This window comes from Oncorhynchus mykiss, unplaced genomic scaffold (genome assembly GCF_013265735.2).
Source record: "Oncorhynchus mykiss isolate Arlee unplaced genomic scaffold, USDA_OmykA_1.1 un_scaffold_673, whole genome shotgun sequence".
NCBI lineage: Eukaryota > Metazoa > Chordata > Actinopteri > Salmoniformes > Salmonidae > Oncorhynchus > Oncorhynchus mykiss.
In genome coordinates, this window is record NW_023494120.1 from 36,550 (window position 1) to 60,606 (window position 24,057).

The 24,057-nt window shown below is 37.9% G+C and overlaps 38 non-coding genes across 38 annotated transcripts; all 38 read right to left on the reverse strand.

Moving 5' to 3' along the window:
- Nucleotides 1-1,018: 1,018 nt before the first annotated feature.
- On the reverse strand, nucleotides 1,019-1,091 carry trnam-cau. The gene has a single exon. It is a non-coding gene; the product is annotated as a tRNA-Met (tRNA).
- A 1,675-nt stretch (nucleotides 1,092-2,766) lies between these two features.
- On the reverse strand, nucleotides 2,767-2,839 carry trnam-cau. Its single transcript has one exon. It is a non-coding gene; the product is annotated as a tRNA-Met (tRNA).
- A 271-nt stretch (nucleotides 2,840-3,110) lies between these two features.
- Nucleotides 3,111-3,183, reverse strand: trnam-cau. Its single transcript has one exon. It is a non-coding gene; the product is annotated as a tRNA-Met (tRNA).
- A 247-nt stretch (nucleotides 3,184-3,430) lies between these two features.
- On the reverse strand, nucleotides 3,431-3,503 carry trnam-cau. The gene has a single exon. It is a non-coding gene; the product is annotated as a tRNA-Met (tRNA).
- A 272-nt stretch (nucleotides 3,504-3,775) lies between these two features.
- trnam-cau lies at nucleotides 3,776-3,848 on the reverse strand. Its single transcript has one exon. It is a non-coding gene; the product is annotated as a tRNA-Met (tRNA).
- Nucleotides 3,849-4,465: 617 nt separating this feature from the next.
- On the reverse strand, nucleotides 4,466-4,538 carry trnam-cau. Its single transcript has one exon. It is a non-coding gene; the product is annotated as a tRNA-Met (tRNA).
- Nucleotides 4,539-4,809: 271 nt separating this feature from the next.
- trnam-cau lies at nucleotides 4,810-4,882 on the reverse strand. The gene has a single exon. It is a non-coding gene; the product is annotated as a tRNA-Met (tRNA).
- Nucleotides 4,883-5,515: 633 nt separating this feature from the next.
- Nucleotides 5,516-5,588, reverse strand: trnam-cau. The gene has a single exon. It is a non-coding gene; the product is annotated as a tRNA-Met (tRNA).
- Nucleotides 5,589-6,223: 635 nt separating this feature from the next.
- trnam-cau lies at nucleotides 6,224-6,296 on the reverse strand. Its single transcript has one exon. It is a non-coding gene; the product is annotated as a tRNA-Met (tRNA).
- A 272-nt stretch (nucleotides 6,297-6,568) lies between these two features.
- trnam-cau lies at nucleotides 6,569-6,641 on the reverse strand. Its single transcript has one exon. It is a non-coding gene; the product is annotated as a tRNA-Met (tRNA).
- A 633-nt stretch (nucleotides 6,642-7,274) lies between these two features.
- trnam-cau lies at nucleotides 7,275-7,347 on the reverse strand. The gene has a single exon. It is a non-coding gene; the product is annotated as a tRNA-Met (tRNA).
- Nucleotides 7,348-7,982: 635 nt separating this feature from the next.
- Nucleotides 7,983-8,055, reverse strand: trnam-cau. The gene has a single exon. It is a non-coding gene; the product is annotated as a tRNA-Met (tRNA).
- Nucleotides 8,056-8,327: 272 nt separating this feature from the next.
- trnam-cau lies at nucleotides 8,328-8,400 on the reverse strand. Its single transcript has one exon. It is a non-coding gene; the product is annotated as a tRNA-Met (tRNA).
- Nucleotides 8,401-8,671: 271 nt separating this feature from the next.
- On the reverse strand, nucleotides 8,672-8,744 carry trnam-cau. The gene has a single exon. It is a non-coding gene; the product is annotated as a tRNA-Met (tRNA).
- Nucleotides 8,745-9,034: 290 nt separating this feature from the next.
- Nucleotides 9,035-9,107, reverse strand: trnam-cau. Its single transcript has one exon. It is a non-coding gene; the product is annotated as a tRNA-Met (tRNA).
- Nucleotides 9,108-9,741: 634 nt separating this feature from the next.
- On the reverse strand, nucleotides 9,742-9,814 carry trnam-cau. Its single transcript has one exon. It is a non-coding gene; the product is annotated as a tRNA-Met (tRNA).
- A 618-nt stretch (nucleotides 9,815-10,432) lies between these two features.
- On the reverse strand, nucleotides 10,433-10,505 carry trnam-cau. Its single transcript has one exon. It is a non-coding gene; the product is annotated as a tRNA-Met (tRNA).
- Nucleotides 10,506-11,126: 621 nt separating this feature from the next.
- Nucleotides 11,127-11,199, reverse strand: trnam-cau. The gene has a single exon. It is a non-coding gene; the product is annotated as a tRNA-Met (tRNA).
- Nucleotides 11,200-11,489: 290 nt separating this feature from the next.
- trnam-cau lies at nucleotides 11,490-11,562 on the reverse strand. Its single transcript has one exon. It is a non-coding gene; the product is annotated as a tRNA-Met (tRNA).
- A 634-nt stretch (nucleotides 11,563-12,196) lies between these two features.
- trnam-cau lies at nucleotides 12,197-12,269 on the reverse strand. The gene has a single exon. It is a non-coding gene; the product is annotated as a tRNA-Met (tRNA).
- Nucleotides 12,270-13,580: 1,311 nt separating this feature from the next.
- trnam-cau lies at nucleotides 13,581-13,653 on the reverse strand. The gene has a single exon. It is a non-coding gene; the product is annotated as a tRNA-Met (tRNA).
- Nucleotides 13,654-13,930: 277 nt separating this feature from the next.
- On the reverse strand, nucleotides 13,931-14,003 carry trnam-cau. The gene has a single exon. It is a non-coding gene; the product is annotated as a tRNA-Met (tRNA).
- Nucleotides 14,004-14,632: 629 nt separating this feature from the next.
- On the reverse strand, nucleotides 14,633-14,705 carry trnam-cau. The gene has a single exon. It is a non-coding gene; the product is annotated as a tRNA-Met (tRNA).
- Nucleotides 14,706-15,326: 621 nt separating this feature from the next.
- On the reverse strand, nucleotides 15,327-15,399 carry trnam-cau. The gene has a single exon. It is a non-coding gene; the product is annotated as a tRNA-Met (tRNA).
- Nucleotides 15,400-15,689: 290 nt separating this feature from the next.
- Nucleotides 15,690-15,762, reverse strand: trnam-cau. Its single transcript has one exon. It is a non-coding gene; the product is annotated as a tRNA-Met (tRNA).
- Nucleotides 15,763-17,781: 2,019 nt separating this feature from the next.
- Nucleotides 17,782-17,854, reverse strand: trnam-cau. The gene has a single exon. It is a non-coding gene; the product is annotated as a tRNA-Met (tRNA).
- A 278-nt stretch (nucleotides 17,855-18,132) lies between these two features.
- On the reverse strand, nucleotides 18,133-18,205 carry trnam-cau. Its single transcript has one exon. It is a non-coding gene; the product is annotated as a tRNA-Met (tRNA).
- A 979-nt stretch (nucleotides 18,206-19,184) lies between these two features.
- On the reverse strand, nucleotides 19,185-19,257 carry trnam-cau. Its single transcript has one exon. It is a non-coding gene; the product is annotated as a tRNA-Met (tRNA).
- A 622-nt stretch (nucleotides 19,258-19,879) lies between these two features.
- Nucleotides 19,880-19,952, reverse strand: trnam-cau. Its single transcript has one exon. It is a non-coding gene; the product is annotated as a tRNA-Met (tRNA).
- Nucleotides 19,953-20,223: 271 nt separating this feature from the next.
- Nucleotides 20,224-20,296, reverse strand: trnam-cau. Its single transcript has one exon. It is a non-coding gene; the product is annotated as a tRNA-Met (tRNA).
- Nucleotides 20,297-20,567: 271 nt separating this feature from the next.
- trnam-cau lies at nucleotides 20,568-20,640 on the reverse strand. Its single transcript has one exon. It is a non-coding gene; the product is annotated as a tRNA-Met (tRNA).
- A 282-nt stretch (nucleotides 20,641-20,922) lies between these two features.
- trnam-cau lies at nucleotides 20,923-20,995 on the reverse strand. The gene has a single exon. It is a non-coding gene; the product is annotated as a tRNA-Met (tRNA).
- A 271-nt stretch (nucleotides 20,996-21,266) lies between these two features.
- trnam-cau lies at nucleotides 21,267-21,339 on the reverse strand. Its single transcript has one exon. It is a non-coding gene; the product is annotated as a tRNA-Met (tRNA).
- A 271-nt stretch (nucleotides 21,340-21,610) lies between these two features.
- trnam-cau lies at nucleotides 21,611-21,683 on the reverse strand. The gene has a single exon. It is a non-coding gene; the product is annotated as a tRNA-Met (tRNA).
- A 283-nt stretch (nucleotides 21,684-21,966) lies between these two features.
- Nucleotides 21,967-22,039, reverse strand: trnam-cau. Its single transcript has one exon. It is a non-coding gene; the product is annotated as a tRNA-Met (tRNA).
- Nucleotides 22,040-22,540: 501 nt separating this feature from the next.
- On the reverse strand, nucleotides 22,541-22,613 carry trnam-cau. The gene has a single exon. It is a non-coding gene; the product is annotated as a tRNA-Met (tRNA).
- A 967-nt stretch (nucleotides 22,614-23,580) lies between these two features.
- Nucleotides 23,581-23,653, reverse strand: trnam-cau. The gene has a single exon. It is a non-coding gene; the product is annotated as a tRNA-Met (tRNA).
- A 271-nt stretch (nucleotides 23,654-23,924) lies between these two features.
- trnam-cau lies at nucleotides 23,925-23,997 on the reverse strand. Its single transcript has one exon. It is a non-coding gene; the product is annotated as a tRNA-Met (tRNA).
- Between the last annotated feature and the right edge of the window lie 60 nt (nucleotides 23,998-24,057).

Below are 24,057 nucleotides of genomic sequence, written 5' to 3' on the forward strand. Positions count from 1 at the left end.
GACTGACGCGCTACCTACTGCGCTAACGAGGCCCTTCATGTAAAAATGTCCAAAAAGAAGAAAAAAAAATATTGATACCGAACATCAAATTTTGACACTGATGTTGAAACCACCGTTCCAAAATATATGTATGGTCTGAAATTCTACAACCCCTGAGACAAAAAGATTGATTTCATTCTAAAGTAATACATATCGATATGGACCTTAAGATGTGGTATCCACCTTGACAAAAGTATGTATTGTGTGAAAGTCCAGAACAACAGAGAATTCATTTTCACTTCATCTTCAGCCAACACTGTCTTTTTAAAAGCTTTGCTGCCCCGTGTGAGGATCGAACTCACGACCTTCAGATTATGAGACTGACGCACTACCTACTGCGCTAACAAGGCCCTTCATGTAAAAATGTCCAAAAAGAAGAAAAAAAAATATTGATACCGAACATCAAATTTTGACACTGATGTTGAAACCACCGTTCCAAAATATATGTATGGTCTGAAATTCTACAACCCCTGAGACAAAAATATTGATTTCATTCTAAAGTAATACATATCGATATGGACCTTAAGATGTGGTATCCACCTTGACAAAAGTATGTATTGTGTGAAAGTCCAGAACGACAGAGAATTCATTTTCACTTCAGCCAACACTCTTTTAAAAACCTAGCTGCCCCGTGTGAGGATCGAACTCACGACTTTCAGATTATGAGACTGACGCGCTACCTACTGCGCTAACGAGGCCCTTCATGTAAAAATGTCCAAAAAGAAGAAAAAAAAATATTGATACCGAACATCAAATTTTGACACTGATGTTGAAACCACCGTGCCAAAATATATGTATGGTCTGAAATTCTACAACCCCTGAGACAAAAATATTGATTTCATTTTAAAGTAATACATATCGATATGGACCTTAAGATGTGGTATCCACCTTGACAAAAGTATGTATTGTGTGAAAGTCCAGAACGACAGTGAATTAATTTTCACTTAATCTTCAGCCAACACTCTTTTAAAAACTTTGCTGCCCCATGTGAGGATCGAACTCACGACCTTCAGATTATGAGACTGACGCGCTACCTACTGCGCTAACGAGGCCCTTCTTTCAAAAATGTCCAAAAAGAAGAAAAAAAAATATTGATACCGAACATCAAATTTTGACACTGATGTTGAAACCACCGTTCCAAAATATATGTATGGTCTGAAATTCTACAACCCCTGAGACAAAAAGATTGATTTCATTCTAAAGTAATACATATCGATATGGACCTTAAGATGTGGTATCCACCTTGACAGAAGTATGTATTGTGTGAAAGTCCAGAACGACAGAGAATTCATTTTCACTTCAGCCAACACTGTCTTTTTAAAAGCTTTGCTGCCCCGTGTGAGGATCGAACTCACAACCTTCAGATTATGAGACTGACGCACTACCTACTGCGCTAACGAGGCCCTTCATGTAAAAATGTCCAAAAAGAAGAAAAAAAAATATTGATACCGAACATCAAATTTTGACACTGATGTTGAAACCACCGTGACAAAATATATGTATGGTCTGAAATTCTACAACCCCTGAGACAAAAAGATTGATTTCATTCTAAAGTAATACACATCGATATGGACCTTAAGATGTGGTATCCACCTTGACAAAAGTATGTATTGTGTGAAAGTCCAGAACGACAGTGAATTAATTTTCACTTAATCTTCAGCCAACACTCTTTTTAAGAGATTTGCTGCAACGTGTGAGGATCGAACTCACGACCGTCAGATTATGAGACTGACGCGCTACCTACTGCGCTAACGAGGCCCTTCATGTAAAAATGTCCAAAAAGAAGAAAAAAAAATATTGATACCGAACATCAAATTTTGACACTGATGTTGAAACCACCGTTCCAAAATATATGTATGGTCTGAAATTCTACAACCCCTGAGACAAAAAGATTGATTTCATTCTAAAGTAATACATATCGATATGGACCTTAAGATGTGGTATCCACCTTGACAGAAGCATGTATTGTGTGAAAGTCCAGAACGACAGAGAATTAATTTTCACTTCAGCCAACACTGTCTTTTTAAAAGCTTTGCTGCCCCGTGTGAGGATCAAACTCACGACCTTCAGATTATGAGACTGACGCGCTACCTACTGCGCTAACGAGGCCCTTCATGTAAAAATGTCCAAAAAGAAGAAAAAAAAATATTGATACCGAACATCAAATTTTGACACTGATGTTGAAACCACCGTTCCAAAATATATGTATGGTCTGAAATTCTACAACCCCTGAGACAAAAAGATTGATTTCATTCTAAAGTAATACATATCGATATGGACCTTAAGATGTGGTATCCACCTTGACAAAAGTATGTATTGTGTGAAAGTCCAGAACGACAGAAAATTAATTTTCACTTCAGCCAACACTGTCTTTATAAAAGCTTTGCTGCCCCGTGTGAGGATCGAACTCACGACCTTCAGATTATGAGACTGACGCACTACCTACTGCGCTAACGAGGCCCTTCTTGTAAAAATGTCCAAAAAGAAGAAAAAAAATATATTGATACCGAACATCAAATTTTTTAAACCACCGTGCCAAAATATATGTATGGTCTGAAATTCTACAACCCCTGAGACAAAAACATTGATTTCATTCTAAAGTAATACATATCGATATGGACCTTAAGATGTGGTATCCACCTTGACAAAAGTATGTATTGTGTGAAAGTCCAGACCGACAGTGAATTCATTTTCACCTTCAGCCAACACTCTTTTTAAAAGCTTTGCTGCCCCGTGTGAGGATCGAACTCACGACCTTCAGATTATGAGACTGACGCGCTACCTACTGCGCTAACGAGGCCCTTCTTGCAAAATTGTCCAAAAAGAAGAAAAAAAAATATCGATACCGAACATCAAATTTTTGAAACCACCGTGCCAAAATATATGTATGGTCTGAAATTCTACAACCCCTGAGACAAAAAGATAGATTTCATTCTAAAGTAATACATATCGATATGGACCTTAAGATGTGGTATCCACCTTGACAAAAGTATGTATTGTGTGAAAGTCCAGAACGACAGTGAATTCATTTTCACTTCATCTTCAGCCAACACTCTTTTTAAAAGCTTTGCTGCCCCGTGTGAGGATCGAACTCACGACCTTCAGATTATGAGACTGACGCGCTACCTACTGCGCTAACAAGGCCCCCAAAAAAATATATTGATACCGAACATCAAATTTTTTAAACCACCGTGCCAAAATATATGTATGGTCTGAAATTCTACAACCCCTGAGACAAAAACATTGATTTCATTCTAAAGTAATACATATCGATATGGACCTTAAGATGTGGTATCCACCTTGACAAAAGTATGTATTGTGTGAAAGTCCAGAACGACAATGAATTCATTTTCACTTCATCTTCAGCCAACACTCTTTTTAAAAGCTTTGCTGCCCCGTGTGAGGATCGAACTCACGACCTTCAGATTATGAGACTGACGCGCTACCTACTGCGCTAACGAGGCCCTTCTTGTAAAAATGTCCAAAAAGAAGAAAAAAAATATATTGATACCGAACATCAAATTTTTGAAACCACCGTGCCAAAATATATGTATGGTCTGAAATTCTACAACCCCTGAGACAAAAATATAGATTTCATTCTAAAGTAATACATATCGATATGGACCTTAAGATGTGGTATCCACCTTGACAAAAGTATGTATTGTGTGAAAGTCCAGAACGACAGTGAATTCATTTTCACTTCATCTTCAGCCAACACTCTTTTTAAAAGCTTTGCTGCCCCATGTGAGGATCGAACTCACGACCTTCAGATTATGAGACTGACGCGCTACCTACTGCGCTAACGAGGCCCTTCTTGTAAAAATGTCCAAAAAGAAGAAAAAAAATATATTGATACCGAACATCAAATTTTTGAAACCACCGTGCCAAAATATATGTATGGTCTGAAATTCTACAACCCCTGAGACAAAAAGATTGATTTCATTCTAAAGTAATACATATCGATATGGACCTTAAGATGTGGTATCCACCTTGACAAAAGTATGTATTGTGTGAAAGTCCAGAACGACAGTGAATTCATTTTCACTTCATCTTCAGCCAACACTCTTTTTAAAAGCTTTGCTGCCCCGTGTGAGGATCGAACTCACGACCTTCAGATTATGAGACTGACGCGCTACATACTGCGCTAACGAGGCCATTCTTGTAAAAATGTCCAAAAAGAAGAAAAAAAATATATTGATACCGAACATCAAATTTTTGAAACCACCGTGCCAAAATATATGTATGGTCTGAAATTCTACAAACCCTGAGACAAAAACATTGATTTCATTCTAAAGTAATACATATCGATATGGACCTTAAGATGTGGTATCCACCTTGACAAAAGTATGTATTGTGTGAAAGTCCAGAACGACAATGAATTGATTTTCACTTCATCTTCAGCCAACACTCTTTTTAAAAGCATTGCTGCCCCGTGTGAGGATCGAACTCACGACCTTCAGATTATGAGACTGACGCGCTACCTACTGCGCTAACGAGGCCGTTCTTGTAAAAATGTCCAAAAAGAAGAAAAAAAAATATTGATAACGAACATCAAATTTTTGAAACCACCGTGCCAAAATATATGTATGGTCTGAAATTCTACAACCCCTGAGACAAAAAGATTGATTTCATTCTAAAGTAATACATATCGATATGGACCTTAAGATGTGGTATCCACCTTGACAAAAGTATGTATTGTGTGAAAGTCCAGAACAACAGTGAATTCAGTTTCACTTCATCTTCAGCCAACACTCTTTTTAAAAGCTTTGCTGCCCCGTGTGAGGATCGAACTCACGACCTTCAGATTATGAGACTGACGCGCTACCTACTGCGCTAACAAGGCCCTTCTTTCAAAAGTGTCCAAAAATAAGAAAAAAAAATATCGATACCGAACATCAAATTTTTGAAACCACCGTGCCAAAATATATGTATGGTCTGAAATTCTACAACCCCTGAGACAAAAACATTGATTTCATTCTAAAGTAATACATATCGATATGGACCTTAAGATGTGGTATCCACCTTGACAAAAGTATGTATTGTGTGAAAGTCCAGAACGACAGTGAATTCATTTTCACTTCATCTTCAGCCATCACTTCATCTTCAGCCAACACTCTTTTTAAAAGCTTTGCTGCCCCATGTGAGGATCGAACTCACGACCTTCAGATTATGAGACTGACGCGATACCTACTGCGCTAACGAGGCCCTTCTTTCAAAAGTGTCCAAAAATAAGAAAAAAAAATATCGATACCGAACATCAAATTTTTGAAACCACCATGCCAAAATATATGTATGGTCTGAAATTCTACAACCCCTGAGACAAAAATATAGATTTCATTCTAAAGTAATACATATCGATATGGACCTTAAGATGTGGTATCCACCTTGACAAAAGTATGTATTGTGTGAAAGTCCAGAACGACAGTGAATTCATTTTCACTTCATCTTCAGCCAACACTCTTTTTAAAAGCTTTGCTGCCCCATGTGAGGATCGAACTCACGACCTTCAGATTATGAGACTGACGCGCTACCTACTGCGCTAACGAGGCCCTTCTTGTAAAAATGTCCAAAAAGAAGAAAAAAAATATATTGATACCGAACATCAAATTTTTGAAACCACCGTGCCAAAATATATGTATGGTCTGAAATTCTACAACCCCTGAGACAAAAAGATTGATTTCATTCTAAAGTAATACATATCGATATGGACCTTAAGATGTGGTATCCACCTTGACAAAAGTATGTATTGTGTGAAAGTCCAGAACGACAGTGAATTCATTTTCACTTCATCTTCAGCCAACACTCTTTTTAAAAGCTTTGCTGCCCCGTGTGAGGATCGAACTCACGACCTTCAGATTATGAGACTGACGCGCTACATACTGCGCTAACGAGGCCATTCTTGTAAAAATGTCCAAAAAGAAGAAAAAAAATATATTGATACCGAACATCAAATTTTTGAAACCACCGTGCCAAAATATATGTATGGTCTGAAATTCTACAACCCCTGAGACAAAAACATTGATTTCATTCTAAAGTAATACATATCGATATGGACCTTAAGATGTGGTATCCACCTTGACAAAAGTATGTATTGTGTGAAAGTCCAGAACGACAGTGAATTCATTTTCACTTCATCTTCAGCCATCACTTCATCTTCAGCCAACACTCTTTTTAAAAGCTTTGCTGCCCCATGTGAGGATCGAACTCACGACCTTCAGATTATGAGACTGACGCGCTACCTACTGCGCTAACGAGGCCCTTCTTGTAAAAATGTCCAAAAAGAAGAAAAAAAATATATTGATACCGAACATCAAATTTTTGAAACCACCGTGCCAAAATATATGTATGGTCTGAAATTCTACAACCCCTGAGACAAAAAGATTGATTTCATTCTAAAGTAATACATATCGATATGGACCTTAAGATGTGGTATCCACCTTGACAAATGTATGTATTGTGTGAAAGTCCAGAACGACAGTGAATTCATTTTCACTTCATCTTCAGCCAACACTCTTTTTAAAAGCTTTGCTGCCCCGTGTGAGGATCGAACTCACGACCTTCAGATTATGAGACTGACGCGCTACCTACTGCGCTAACAAGGCCCTTCTTTCAAAAGTGTCCAAAAATAAGAAAAAAAAATATCGATACCGAACATCAAATTTTTGAAACCACCGTGCCAAAATATATGTATGGTCTGAAATTCTACAACCCCTGAGACAAAAATATAGATTTCATTCTAAAGTAATACATATCGATATGGACCTTAAGATGTGGTATCCACCTTGACAAAAGTATGTATTGTGTGAAAGTCCAGAACGACAGTGAATTCATTTTCACTTCATCTTCAGCCATCACTTCATCTTCAGCCAACACTCTTTTTAAAAGCTTTGCTGCCCCATGTGAGGATCGAACTCACGACCTTCAGATTATGAGACTGACGCGATACCTACTGCGCTAACGAGGCCCTTCTTTCAAAAGTGTCCAAAAATAAGAAAAAAAAATATCGATACCGAACATCAAATTTTTGAAACCACCATGCCAAAATATATGTATGGTCTGAAATTCTACAACCCCTGAGACAAAAATATAGATTTCATTCTAAAGTAATACATATCGATATGGACCTTAAGATGTGGTATCCACCTTGACAAAAGTATGTATTGTGTGAAAGTCCAGAACGACAGTGAATTCATTTTCACTTCATCTTCAGCCAACACTCTTTTTAAAAGCTTTGCTGCCCCATGTGAGGATCGAACTCACGACCTTCAGATTATGAGACTGACGCGCTACCTACTGCGCTAACGAGGCCCTTCTTGTAAAAATGTCCAAAAAGAAGAAAAAAAATATATTGATACCGAACATCAAATTTTTGAAACCACCGTGCCAAAATATATGTATGGTCTGAAATTCTACAACCCCTGAGACAAAAAGATTGATTTCATTCTAAAGTAATACATATCGATATGGACCTTAAGATGTGGTATCCACCTTGACAAAAGTATGTATTGTGTGAAAGTCCAGAACGACAGTGAATTCATTTTCACTTCATCTTCAGCCAACACTCTTTTTAAAAGCTTTGCTGCCCCGTGTGAGGATCGAACTCACGACCTTCAGATTATGAGACTGACGCGCTACATACTGCGCTAACGAGGCCATTCTTGTAAAAATGTCCAAAAAGAAGAAAAAAAATATATTGATACCGAACATCAAATTTTTGAAACCACCGTGCCAAAATATATGTATGGTCTGAAATTCTACAACCCCTGAGACAAAAACATTGATTTCATTCTAAAGTAATACATATCGATATGGACCTTAAGATGTGGTATCCACCTTGACAAAAGTATGTATTGTGTGAAAGTCCAGAACGACAGTGAATTCATTTTCACTTCATCTTCAGCCATCACTTCATCTTCAGCCAACACTCTTTTTAAAAGCTTTGCTGCCCCATGTGAGGATCGAACTCACGACCTTCAGATTATGAGACTGACGCGCTACCTACTGCGCTAACGAGGCCCTTCTTGTAAAAATGTCCAAAAAGAAGAAAAAAAATATATTGATACCGAACATCAAATTTTTGAAACCACCGTGCCAAAATATATGTATGGTCTGAAATTCTACAACCCCTGAGACAAAAAGATTGATTTCATTCTAAAGTAATACATATCGATATGGACCTTAAGATGTGGTATCCACCTTGACAAATGTATGTATTGTGTGAAAGTCCAGAACGACAGTGAATTCATTTTCACTTCATCTTCAGCCAACACTCTTTTTAAAAGCTTTGCTGCCCCGTGTGAGGATCGAACTCACGACCTTCAGATTATGAGACTGACGCGCTACCTACTGCGCTAACAAGGCCCTTCTTTCAAAAGTGTCCAAAAATAAGAAAAAAAAATATCGATACCGAACATCAAATTTTTGAAACCACCGTGCCAAAATATATGTATGGTCTGAAATTCTACAACCCCTGAGACAAAAATATAGATTTCATTCTAAAGTAATACATATCGATATGGACCTTAAGATGTGGTATCCACCTTGACAAAAGTATGTATTGTGTGAAAGTCCAGAACGACAGTGAATTCATTTTCACTTCATCTTCAGCCAACACTCTTTTTAAAAGCTTTGCTGCCCCATGTGAGGATCGAACTCACGACCTTCAGATTATGAGACTGACGCGCTACCTACTGCGCTAACGAGGCCCTTCTTGTAAAAATGTCCAAAAAGAAGAAAAAAAATATATTGATACCGAACATCAAATTTTTGAAACCACCGTGCCAAAATATATGTATGGTCTGAAATTCTACAACCCCTGAGACAAAAAGATTGATTTCATTCTAAAGTAATACATATCGATATGGACCTTAAGATGTGGTATCCACCTTGACAAAAGTATGTATTGTGTGAAAGTCCAGAACGACAGTGAATTCATTTTCACTTCATCTTCAGCCATCACTTCATCTTCAGCCAACACTCTTTTTAAAAGCTTTGCTGCCCCATGTGAGGATCGAACTCACGACCTTCAGATTATGAGACTGACGCGCTACCTACTGCGCTAACGAGGCCCTTCTTTCAAAAGTGTCCAAAAATAAGAAAAAAAAATATCGATACCGAACATCAAATTTTTGAAACCACCGTGCCAAAATATATGTATGGTCTGAAATTCTACAACCCCTGAGACAAAAATATAGATTTCATTCTAAAGTAATACATATCGATATGGACCTTAAGATGTGGTATCCACCTTGACAAAAGTATGTATTGTGTGAAAGTCCAGAACGACAGTGAATTCATTTTCACTTCATCTTCAGCCAACACTCTTTTTAAAAGCTTTGCTGCCCCATGTGAGGATCGAACTCACGACCTTCAGATTATGAGACTGACGCGCTACCTACTGCGCTAACGAGTCCCTTCTTGTAAAAATGTCCAAAAAGAAGAAAAAAAATATATTGATACCGAACATCAAATTTTTGAAACCACCGTGCCAAAATATATGTATGGTCTGAAATTCTACAACCCCTGAGACAAAAACATTGATTTCATTCTAAAGTAATACATATCGATATGGACCTTAAGATGTGGTATCCACCTTGACAAAAGTATGTATTGTGTGAAAGTCCAGAACGACAGTGAATTCATTTTCACTTCATCTTCAGCCATCACTTCATCTTCAGCCAACACTCTTTTTAAAAGCTTTGCTGCCCCATGTGAGGATCGAACTCACGACCTTCAGATTATGAGACTGACGCGCTACCTACTGCGCTAACGAGGCCCTTCTTGTAAAAATGTCCAAAAAGAAGAAAAAAAATATATTGATACCGAACATCAAATTTTTGAAACCACCGTGCCAAAATATATGTATGGTCTGAAATTCTACAACCCCTGAGACAAAAAGATTGATTTCATTCTTAAGTAATACATATCGATATGGACCTTAAGATGTGGTATCCACCTTGACAAAAGTATGTATTGTGTGAAAGTCCAAAACGACAGTGAATTCATTTTCACTTCATCTTCAGCCAACACTCTTTTTAAAAGCTTTGCTGCCCCGTGTGAGGATCGAAATCTCACGACCTTCAGATTATGAGACTGACACGCTACCTACTGCGCTAACGAGGCCCTTCTTGTAAAAATGTCCAAAAAGAAGAAGAAAAAATATTGATACCGAACATCAAATTTTTTAAACCACCGTGCCAAAATATATGTATGGTCTGAAATTCTACAACCCCTGAGACAAAAAGATTGATTTCATTCTAAAGTAATACATATCGATATGGACCTTAAGATGTGGTATCCACCTTGACAAAAGTATGTATTGTGTGAAAGTCCAGAACGACAGTGAATTCATTTTCACTTCATCTTCAGCCAACACTCTTTTTAAAAGCTTTGCTGCCCCGTGTGAGGATCGAACTCACGACCTTCAGATTATGAGACTGACGCGCTACCTACTGCGCTAACGAGGCCCTTCTTGTAAAAATGTCCAAAAAGAAGAAAAAAAAATATTGATACCGAACATCACATTTTTGAAACCACCGTGCCAAAATATATGTATGGTCTGAAATTCTACAACCCCTGAGACAAAAAGATTGATTTCATTCTAAAGTAATACATATCGATATGGACCTTAAGATGTGGTATCCACCTTGACAAAAGTATGTATTGTGTGAAAGTCCAGAACGACAGAAAATTAATTTTCACTTCAGCCAACACTGTTTTTTTAAAAGCTTTGCTGCCCGTGTGAGGATCGAACTCACGACCTTCAGATTATGAAACTGACACGCTACCTACTGCGCTAACGAGGCCCTTCCAGCAAGAATGTCCAAAAAGAAGAAAAAAAAATATCGATACCGAACATCAAATTTTGACACTGATGTTGAAACCACCGTTCCAAAATATATGTATGGTCTGAAATTCTACAACCCCTGAGACAAAAATATAGATTTCATTCTAAAGTAATACATATCGATATGGACCTTAAGATGTGGTATCCACCTTGACAAAAGTATGTATTGTGTGAAAGTCCAGAACGACAGTGAATTCATTTTCACTTCATCTTCAGCCAACACTCTTTTTAAAAGCTTTGCTGCCCCATGTGAGGATCGAACTCACGACCTTCAGATTATGAGACTGACGCGCTACCTACTGCGCTAACGAGGCCCTTCTTGTAAAAATGTCCAAAAAGAAGAAAAAAAATATATTGATACCGAACATCAAATTTTTGAAACCACCGTGCCAAAATATATGTATGGTCTGAAATTCTACAACCCCTGAGACAAAAAGATTGATTTCATTCTAAAGTAATACATATCGATATGGACCTTAAGATGTGGTATCCACCTTGACAAAAGTATGTATTGTGTGAAAGTCCAGAACGACAGTGAATTCATTTTCACTTCATCTTCAGCCATCACTTCATCTTCAGCCAACACTCTTTTTAAAAGTTTTGCTGCCCCATGTGAGGATCGAACTCACGACCTTCAGATTATGAGACTGACGCGCTACCTACTGCGCTAACGAGGCCCTTCTTTCAAAAGTGTCCAAAAATAAGAAAAAAAAATATCGATACCGAACATCAAATTTTTGAAACCACCGTGCCAAAATATATGTATGGTCTGAAATTCTACAACCCCTGAGACAAAAATATAGATTTCATTCTAAAGTAATACATATCGATATGGACCTTAAGATGTGGTATCCACCTTGACAAAAGTATGTATTGTGTGAAAGTCCAGAACGACAGTGAATTCATTTTCACTTCATCTTCAGCCAACACTCTTTTTAAAAGCTTTGCTGCCCCATGTGAGGATCGAACTCACGACCTTCAGATTATGAGACTGACGCGCTACCTACTGCGCTAACGAGTCCCTTCTTGTAAAAATGTCCAAAAAGAAGAAAAAAAATATATTGATACCGAACATCAAATTTTTGAAACCACCGTGCCAAAATATATGTATGGTCTGAAATTCTACAACCCCTGAGACAAAAACATTGATTTCATTCTAAAGTAATACATATCGATATGGACCTTAAGATGTGGTATCCACCTTGACAAAAGTATGTATTGTGTGAAAGTCCAGAACGACAGTGAATTCATTTTCACTTCATCTTCAGCCATCACTTCATCTTCAGCCAACACTCTTTTTAAAAGCTTTGCTGCCCCATGTGAGGATCGAACTCACGACCTTCAGATTATGAGACTGACGCGCTACCTACTGCGCTAACGAGGCCCTTCTTGTAAAAATGTCCAAAAAGAAGAAAAAAAATATATTGATACCGAACATCAAATTTTTGAAACCACCGTGCCAAAATATATGTATGGTCTGAAATTCTACAACCCCTGAGACAAAAAGATTGATTTCATTCTTAAGTAATACATATCGATATGGACCTTAAGATGTGGTATCCACCTTGACAAAAGTATGTATTGTGTGAAAGTCCAAAACGACAGTGAATTCATTTTCACTTCATCTTCAGCCAACACTCTTTTTAAAAGCTTTGCTGCCCCGTGTGAGGATCGAAATCTCACGACCTTCAGATTATGAGACTGACACGCTACCTACTGCGCTAACGAGGCCCTTCTTGTAAAAATGTCCAAAAAGAAGAAGAAAAAATATTGATACCGAACATCAAATTTTTTAAACCACCGTGCCAAAATATATGTATGGTCTGAAATTCTACAACCCCTGAGACAAAAAGATTGATTTCATTCTAAAGTAATACATATCGATATGGACCTTAAGATGTGGTATCCACCTTGACAAAGTATGTATTGTGTGAAAGTCCAGAACGACAGTGAATTCATTTTCACTTCATCTTCAGCCAACACTCTTTTTAAAAGCTTTGCTGCCCCGTGTGAGGAACGAACTCACGACCTTCAGATTATGAGACTGACGCTCTACCTACTGCGCTAACGAGGCCCTTCTTGTAAAAATGTCCAAAAAGAAGAAAAAAAAATATTGATACCGAACATCACATTTTTGAAACCACCGTGCCAAAATATATGTATGGTCTGAAATTCTACAACCCCTGAGACAAAAAGATTGATTTCATTCTAAAGTAATACATATCGATATGGACCTTAAGATGTGGTATCCACCTTGACAAAAGTATGTATTGTGTGAAAGTCCAGAACGACAGAAAATTAATTTTCACTTCAGCCAACACTGTTTTTTTAAAAGCTTTGCTGCCCGTGTGAGGATCGAACTCACGACCTTCAGATTATGAAACTGACACGCTACCTACTGCGCTAACGAGGCCCTTCCAGCAAGAATGTCCAAAAAGAAGAAAAAAAAATATCGATACCGAACATCAAATTTTGACACTGATGTTGAAACCACCGTTCCAAAATATAAGTATGGTCTGAAATTCTACAACCCCTGAGACAAAAAGATTGATTTCATTCTAAAGTAATACATATCGATATGGACCTTAAGATGTGGTATCCACCTTGACAAAAGTATGTATTGTGTGAAAGTCCAGAACGACAGTGAATTCATTTTCACTTCATCTTCAGCCAACACTCTTTTTAAAAGCTTTGCTGCCCCGTGTGAGGATCGAACTCACGACCTTCAGATTATGAGACTGACGCGCTACCTACTGCGCTAACGAGGCCCTTCTTGCAAAAATGTCCAAAAATAAGAAAAAAAATATTGATACCGAACATCAAATTTTGACACTGATGTTGAAACCACCGTGCCAAAATATATGTATGGTCTGAAAGTCTACAACCCCTGAGACAAAAAGATTGATTTCATTCTAAAGTAATACATATCGATATGGACCTTAAGATGTGGTATCCACCTTGACAAAAGTATGGATTGTGTGAAATTCCAGAACGACAGAGAATTAATTTTCACTTCAGCCAACACTGACTTTTTAAAAGCTTTGCTGCCCCGTGTGAGGATCGAACTCACGACCTTCAGATTATGAGACTGACGCGCTACCTACTGCGCTAACGAGGCCCTTCTTGCAAAAATTTCCAAAAATGAAGAAAAAAAAATATTGATACCGAACATCAAATTTTGACACTCATGTTGAAACCACCGTGCCAAAATATATGTATGGTCTGAAATTCTACAACCCCTGAGACAAAAAGATTGATTTCATTCTAAAGTAATACATATCGATATGGACCTTAAGATGTGGTATCCACCTTGACAAAAGTATGTATTGTGTGAAAGTCCAAAACGACAGTGAATTCATTTTCACTTCATCTTCAGCCAACACTCTTTTTAAAAGCTTTGCTGCCCCGTGTGAGGATCGAAATCTCACGACCTTCAGATTATGAGACTGACACGCTACCTACTGCGCTAACGAGGCCCTTCTTGTAAAAATGTCCAAAAAGAAGAAGAAAAAATATTGATACCGAACATCAAATTTTTTAAACCACCGTGCCAAAATATATGTATGGTCTGAAATTCTACAACCCCTGAGACAAAAAGATTGATTTCATTCTAAAGTAATACATATCGATATGGACCTTAAGATGTGGTATCCACCTTGACAAAAGTATGTATTGTGTGAAAGTCCAGAACGACAGTGAATTCATTTTCACTTCATCTTCAGCCAACACTCTTTTTAAAAGCTTTGCTGCCCCGTGTGAGGATCGAACTCACGACCTTCAGATTATGAGACTGACGCGCTACCTACTGCGCTAACGAGGCCCTTCTTGTAAAAATGTCCAAAAAGAAGAAAAAAAAATATTGATACCGAACATCACATTTTTGAAACCACCGTGCCAAAATATATGTATGGTCTGAAATTCTACAACCCCTGAGACAAAAAGATTGATTTCATTCTAAAGTAATACATATCGATATGGACCTTAAGATGTGGTATCCACCTTGACAAAAGTATGTATTGTGTGAAAGTCCAGAACGACAGAAAATTAATTTTCACTTCAGCCAACACTGTTTTTTTAAAAGCTTTGCTGCCCGTGTGAGGATCGAACTCACGACCTTCAGATTATGAAACTGACACGCTACCTACTGCGCTAACGAGGCCCTTCCAGCAAGAATGTCCAAAAAGAAGAAAAAAAAATATCGATACCGAACATCAAATTTTGACACTGATGTTGAAACCACCGTTCCAAAATATATGTATGGTCTGAAATTCTACAACCCCTGAGACAAAAATATAGATTTCATTCTAAAGTAATACATATCGATATGGACCTTAAGATGTGGTATCCACCTTGACAAAAGTATGTATTGTGTGAAAGTCCAGAACGACAGTGAATTCATTTTCACTTCATCTTCAGCCAACACTCTTTTTAAAAGCTTTGCTGCCCCATGTGAGGATCGAACTCACGACCTTCAGATTATGAGACTGACGCGCTACCTACTGCGCTAACGAGGCCCTTCTTGTAAAAATGTCCAAAAAGAAGAAAAAAAATATATTGATACCGAACATCAAATTTTTGAAACCACCGTGCCAAAATATATGTATGGTCTGAAATTCTACAACCCCTGAGACAAAAAGATTGATTTCATTCTAAAGTAATACATATCGATATGGACCTTAAGATGTGGTATCCACCTTGACAAAAGTATGTATTGTGTGAAAGTCCAGAACGACAGTGAATTCATTTTCACTTCATCTTCAGCCATCACTTCATCTTCAGCCAACACTCTTTTTAAAAGCTTTGCTGCCCCATGTGAGGATCGAACTCACGACCTTCAGATTATGAGACTGACGCGCTACCTACTGCGCTAACGAGGCCCTTCTTTCAAAAGTGTCCAAAAATAAGAAAAAAAAATATCGATACCGAACATCAAATTTTTGAAACCACCGTGCCAAAATATATGTATGGTCTGAAATTCTACAACCCCTGAGACAAAAATATAGATTTCATTCTAAAGTAATACATATCGATATGGACCTTAAGATGTGGTATCCACCTTGACAAAAGTATGTATTGTGTGAAAGTCCAGAACGACAGTGAATTCATTTTCACTTCATCTTCAGCCAACACTCTTTTTAAAAGCTTTGCTGCCCCATGTGAGGATCGAACTCACGACCTTCAGATTATGAGACTGACGCGCTACCTACTGCGCTAACGAGTCCCTTCTTGTAAAAATGTCCAAAAAGAAGAAAAAAAATATATTGATACCGAACATCAAATTTTTGAAACCACCGTGCCAAAATATATGTATGGTCTGAAATTCTACAACCCCTGAGACAAAAACATTGATTTCATTCTAAAGTAATACATATCGATATGGACCTTAAGATGTGGTATCCACCTTGACAAAAGTATGTATTGTGTGAAAGTCCAGAACGACAGTGAATTCATTTTCACTTCATCTTCAGCCATCACTTCATCTTCAGCCAACACTCTTTTTAAAAGCTTTGCTGCCCCATGTCAGGATCGAACTCACGACCTTCAGATTATGAGACTGACGCGCTACCTACTGCGCTAACGAGGCCCTTCTTGTAAAAATGTCCAAAAAGAAGAAAAAAAATATATTGATACCGAACATCAAATTTTTGAAACCACCGTGCCAAAATATATGTATGGTCTGAAATTCTACAACCCCTGAGACAAAAAGATTGATTTCATTCTTAAGTAATACATATCGATATGGACCTTAAGATGTGGTATCCACCTTGACAAAAGTATGTATTGTGTGAAAGTCCAAAACGACAGTGAATTCATTTTCACTTCATCTTCAGCCAACACTCTTTTTAAAAGCTTTGCTGCCCCGTGTGAGGATCGAAATCTCACGACCTTCAGATTATGAGACTGACACGCTACCTACTGCGCTAACGAGGCCCTTCTTGTAAAAATGTCCAAAAAGAAGAAGAAAAAATATTGATACCGAACATCAAATTTTTTAAACCACCGTGCCAAAATATATGTATGGTCTGAAATTCTACAACCCCTGAGACAAAAAGATTGATTTCATTCTAAAGTAATACATATCGATATGGACCTTAAGATGTGGTATCCACCTTGACAAAAGTATGTATTGTGTGAAAGTCCAGAACGACAGTGAATTCATTTTCACTTCATCTTCAGCCAACACTCTTTTTAAAAGCTTTGCTGCCCCGTGTGAGGATCGAACTCACGACCTTCAGATTATGAGACTGACGCTCTACCTACTGCGCTAACGAGGCCCTTCTTGTAAAAATGTCCAAAAAGAAGAAAAAAAAATATTGATACCGAACATCACATTTTTGAAACCACCGTGCCAAAATATATGTATGGTCTGAAATTCTACAACCCCTGAGACAAAAAGATTGATTTCATTCTAAAGTAATACATATCGATATGGACCTTAAGATGTGGTATCCACCTTGACAAAAGTATGTATTGTGTGAAAGTCCAGAACGACAGAAAATTAATTTTCACTTCAGCCAACACTGTTTTTTTAAAAGCTTTGCTGCCCGTGTGAGGATCGAACTCACGACCTTCAGATTATGAAACTGACACGCTACCTACTGCGCTAACGAGGCCCTTCCAGCAAGAATGTCCAAAAAGAAGAAAAAAAAATATCGATACCGAACATCAAATTTTGACACTGATGTTGAAACCACCGTTCCAAAATATAAGTATGGTCTGAAATTCTACAACCCCTGAGACAAAAAGATTGATTTCATTCTAAAGTAATACATATCGATATGGACCTTAAGATGTGGTATCCACCTTGACAAAAGTATGTATTGTGTGAAAGTCCAGAACGACAGTGAATTCATTTTCACTTCATCTTCAGCCAACACTCTTTTTAAAAGCTTTGCTGCCCCGTGTGAGGATCGAACTCACGACCTTCAGATTATGAGACTGACGCGCTACCTACTGCGCTAACGAGGCCCTTCTTGCAAAAATGTCCAAAAATAAGAAAAAAAAATATTGATACCGAACATCAAATTTTGACACTGATGTTGAAACCACCGTGCCAAAATATATGTATGGTCTGAAAGTCTACAACCCCTGAGACAAAAAGATTGATTTCATTCTAAAGTAATACATATCGATATGGACCTTAAGATGTGGTATCCACCTTGACAAAAGTATGGATTGTGTGAAATTCCAGAACGACAGAGAATTAATTTTCACTTCAGCCAACACTGACTTTTTAAAAGCTTTGCTGCCCCGTGTGAGGATCGAACTCACGACCTTCAGATTATGAGACTGACGCGCTACCTACTGCGCTAACGAGGCCCTTCTTGCAAAAATTTCCAAAAATGAAGAAAAAAAAATATTGATACCGAACATCAAATTTTGACACTCATGTTGAAACCACCGTGCCAAAATATATGTATGGTCTGAAATTCTACAACCCCTGAGACAAAAAGATTGATTTCATTCTAAAGTAATACATATCGATATGGACCTTAAGATCTGGTATCCACCTTTAGAGAAGTATGTATTGTGTGAAAGTCCAGAACGACAGAGAATTAATTTTCACTTCAGCCAACACTGTTTTTTTGAAAGCTTTGCTGCCCCGTGTGAGGATCGAACTCACGACCTTCAGATTATGAGACTGACGCGCTACCTACTGGGCTAACGAGGCCCTTCATGCAAAAATGTCCAAAAAGAAGAAAAAAAAATATTGATACCGAACATCAAATTTTGACACTGATGTTGGAACCACCGTGACAAAATATATGTATGGTCTGAAATTCTACAACCCCTGAGACAAAAAGATTGATTTCATTCTAAAGTAATACATATCGATATGGACCTTAAGATGTGGTATCCACCTTGACAAAAGTATGTATTGTGTGAAAGTCCAGAACGACAGAGAATTCATTTTCACTTCATCTTCAGCCAACACTCTTTTTAAAAGGTTTGCTGCCCCGTGTGAGGATCGAACTCACGACCTTCAGATTATGAGACTGACGCACTACCTACTGCGCTAACGAGGCCCTTCTTGTAAAAATGTCCAAAAAGAAGAAAAAAAAAATATTGATACCGAACATCAAATTTTTGAAACCACCGTGCCAAAATATATGTATGGTCTGAAATTCTACAACCCCTGAGACAAAAAGATTGATTTCATTCTAAAGTAATACATATCGATATGGACCTTAAGATGTGGTATCCACCTTGACAAAAGTATGTATTGTGTGAAAGTCCAGAACAACAGTGAATTCATTTTCACTTCATCTTCAGCCAACACTCTTTTTAAAAGCTTTGCTGCCCCGTGTGAGGATCGAACTCACGACCTTCAGATTATGAGACTGACGCGCTACCTACTGCGCTAACGAGGCCCTTCTTTCAAAAGTGTCCAAAAATAAGAAAAAAAAATATTGATACCGAACATCAAATTTTTGAAACCACCGTGCCAAAATATATGTATGGTCTGAAATTCTACAACCCCTGAGACAAAAAGATTGATTTCATTCTAAAGTAATACATATCGATATGGACCTTAAGATGTGGTATCCACCTTGACAAAAGTATGTATTGTGTGAAAGTCCAGAACAACAGTGAATTCATTTTCACTTCATCTTCAGCCAACACTCTTTTTAAAAGCTTTGCTGCCCCGTGTGAGGATCGAACTCACGACCTTCAGATTATGAGACTGACGCGCTACCTACTGGGCTAACGAGGCCCTTCATGCAAAAATGTCCAAAAAGAAGAAAAAAAAATATTGATACCGAACATCAAATTTTGACACTGATGTTGGAACCACCGTGACAAAATATATGTATGGTCTGAAATTCTACAACCCCTGAGACAAAAAGATTGATTTCATTCTAAAGTAATACATATCGATATGGACCTTAAGATGTGGTATCCACCTTGACAAAAGTATGTATTGTGTGAAAGTCCAAAACGACAGCGAATTAATTTTCACTTCAGCCAACACTGTCTTTTTAAAAGCTTTGCTGCCCCGTGTGAGGATCGAACTCACGACCTTCAGATTATGAGACTGACACGCTACCTACTGCGCTAACGAGGCCCTTCTTTCAAAAGTGTCCAAAAATAAGAAAAAAAAATATTGATACCGAACATCAAATTTTTGAAACCACCGTGCCAAAATATATGTATGGTCTGAAATTCTACAACCCCTGAGACAAAAAGATTGATTTCATTCTAAAGTAATACATATCGATATGGACCTTAAGATGTGGTATCCACCTTGACAAAAGTATGTATTGTGTGAAAGTCCAGAACAACAGTGAATTCATTTTCACTTCATCTTCAGCCAACACTCTTTTTAAAAGCTTTGCTGCCCCGTGTGAGGATCGAACTCACGACCTTCAGATTATGAGACTGACGCGCTACCTACTGCGCTAACGAGGCCCTTCTTTCAAAAGTGTCCAAAAATAAGAAAAAAAAATATCGATACCGAACATCAAATTTTTGAAACCACCGTGCCAAAATATATGTATGGTCTGAAATTCTACAACCCCTGAGACAAAAAGATTGATTTCATTCTAAAGTAATACATATCGATATGGACCTTAAGATGTGGTATCCACCTTGACAAAAGTATGTATTGTGTGAAAGTCCAGAACGACAGTGAATTCATTTTCACTTCATCTTCAGCCAACACTCTTTTTAAAAGCTTTGCTGCCCCGTGTGAGGATCGAACTCACGACCTTCAGATTATGAGACTGACGCGCTACCTACTGCGCTAACGAGGCCCTTCTTGCAAAAATGTCCAAAAATAAGAAAAAAAAATATTGATACCGAACATCAAATTTTGACACTGATGTTGAAACCACCGTGCCAAAATATATGTATGGTCTGAAAGTCTACAACCCCTGAGACAAAAATATAGATTTCATTCTAAAGTAATACATATCGATATGGACCTTAAGATGTGGTATCCACCTTGACAAAAGTATGTATTGTGTGAAAGTCCAGAACAACAGTGAATTCATTTTCACTTCATCTTCAGCCAACACTCTTTTTAAAAGCTTTGCTGCCCCGTGTGAGGATCGAACTCACGACCTTCAGATTATGAGACTGACGCGCTACCTACTGCGCTAACGAGGCCCTTCTTTCAAAAGTGTCCAAAAATAAGAAAAAAAAATATTGATACCGAACATCAAATTTTTGAAACCACCGTGCCAAAATATATGTATGGTCTGAAATTCTACAACCCCTGAGACAAAAAGATTGATTTCATTCTAAAGTAATACATATCGATATGGACCTTAAGATGTGGTATCCACCTTGACAAAAGTATGTATTGTGTGAAAGTCCAGAACAACAGTGAATTCATTTTCACTTCATCTTCAGCCAACACTCTTTTTAAAAGCTTTGCTGCCCCGTGTGAGGATCGAACTCACGACCTTCAGATTATGAGACTGACGCGCTACCTACTGCGCTAACGAGGCCCTTCTTTCAAAAGTGTCCAAAAATAAGAAAAAAAAAATATCGATACCGAACATCAAATTTTTGAAACCACCGTGCCAAAATATATGTATGGTCTGAAATTCTACAACCCCTGAGACAAAAGATTGATTTCATTCTAAAGTAATACATATCGATATGGACCTTAAGATGTGGTATCCACCTTGACAAAAGTATGTATTGTGTGAAAGTCCAGAACGACAGTGAATTCATTTTCACTTCATCTTCAGCCAACACTCTTTTTAAAAGCTTTGCTGCCCCGTGTGAGGATCGAACTCACGACCTTCAGATTATGAGACTGACGCGCTACCTACTGCGCTAACGAGGCCCTTCTTGCAAAAATGTCCAAAAATAAGAAAAAAAAAATATTGATACCGAACATCAAATTTTGACACTGATGTTGAAACCACCGTGCCAAAATATATGTATGGTCTGAAAGTCTACAACCCCTGAGACAAAAACATTGATTTCATTCTAAAGTAATACATATCGATATGGACCTTAAGATGTGGTATCCACCTTGACAAAAGTATGTATTGTGTGAAAGTCCAGAACGACAGTGAATTCATTTTCACTTCATCTTCAGCCAACACTCTTTTTAAAAGCTTTGCTGCCCCGTGTGAGGATCGAACTCACGACCTTCAGATTATGAGACTGACGCGCTACCTACTGCGCTAACGAGGCCCTTCTTGCAAAATTGTCCAAAAAGAAGAAAAAAAATATCGATACCGAATATCAAATTTTTGAAACCACCGTGCCAAAATATATGTATGGTCTGAAATTCTACAACCCCTGAGACAAAAAGATTGATTTCATTCTAAAGTAATACATATCGATATGGACCTTAAGATGAGGTATCCACCTTGACAAAAGTATGTATTGTGTGAAAGTCCAAAACGACAGTGAACTAATTTTCACTTCATCTTCAGCCAACACTCTTTTTAAAAGCTTTGCTGCCCCGTGTGAGGATCGAACTCACGACCGTCAGATTATGAGACTGACGCACTACCTACTGCGCTAACGAGGACCTTCTTTCAAAAGCGTCCAAAAATAAGAAAAAAAAATATTGATACCGAACATCAAATTTTGACACTGATGTTGAAACCACCGTGCCAAAATATATGTAGAACGACAGTGAATTCATTTTCACTTCATCTTCAGCCAACACTCTTTTAAAAGCTTTGCTGCCCCGTGTGAGGATCGAACTCACGACCTTCAGATTATGAGACTGACGCGCTACCTACTGCGCTAACGAGGCCCGTCTTGCAAAATTGTCCAAAAAGAAGAAAAAAAAATATCGATACCGAACATCAAATTTTTGAAACCACCGTGCCAAAATATATGTATTGTCTGAAATTCTACAACCCCTGAGACAAAAAGATTGATTTCATTCTAAAGTAATACATATCGATATGGACCTTAAGATGTGGTATCCACCTTGACAAAAGTATGTATTGTGTGAATGTCCAGAACGACAGTGAATTCATTTTCACTTCATCTTCAGCCAACACTCTTTTTAAAGGCTTTGCTGCCCCGTGTGAGGATCGAACTCACGACCTTCAGATTATGAGACTGACGCGCTACCTACTGCGCTAACAAGGCCCTTCTTTCAAAAGTGTCCAAAAATAAGAAAAAAAAATATTGATACCGAACATCAAATTTTGACACTGATGTTGAAACCACCGTGCCAAAATATATGTATGGTCTGAAATTCTACAACCCCTGAGACAAAAAGATTGATTTCATTCTAAAGTAATACATATCGATATGGACCTTAAGATGTGGTATCCACCTTGACAAAAGTATGTATTGTGTGAAAGTCCAAAACGACAGCGAATTAATTTTCACTTCAGCCAACACTGTCTTTTTAAAAGCTTTGCTGCCCCGTGTGAGGATCGAACTCACGACCTTCAGATTATGAGACTGACGCACTACCTACTGCGCTAACGAGGCCCTTCTTGTAAAAATGTCCAAAAAGAAGAAAAAAAAATATTGATACCGAACATCAAATTTTTGAAACCACCGTGCCAAAATATATGTATGGTCTGAAATTCTACAACCCCTGAGACAAAAAGATTGATTTCATTCTAAAGTAATACATATCGATATGGACCTTAAGATGTGGTATCCACCTTGACAAAAGTATGTATTGTGTGAAAGTCCAGAACAACAGTGAATTCATTTTCACTTCATCTTCAGCCAACACTCTTTTTAAAAAGCTTTGCTGCCCCGTGTGAGGATCGAACTCACGACCTTCAGATTATGAGACTGACGCGCTACCTACTGCGCTAACGAGGCCCTTCTTTCAAAAGTGTCCAAAAATAAGAAAAAAAAATATTGATACCGAACATCAAATTTTTGAAACCACCGTGCCAAAATATATGTATGGTCTGAAATTCTACAACCCCTGAGACAAAAAGATTGATTTCATTCTAAAGTAATACATATCGATATGGACCTTAAGATGTGGTATCCACCTTGACAAAAGTATGTATTGTGTGAAAGTCCAGAACAACAGTGAATTCATTTTCACTTCATCTTCAGCCAACACTCTTTTTAAAAGCTTTGCTGCCCCGTGTGAGGATCGAACTCACGACCTTCAGATTATGAGACTGACGCGCTACCTACTGCGCTAACGAGGCCCTTCTTTCAAAAGTGTCCAAAAATAAGAAAAAAAAATATCGATACCGAACATCAAATTT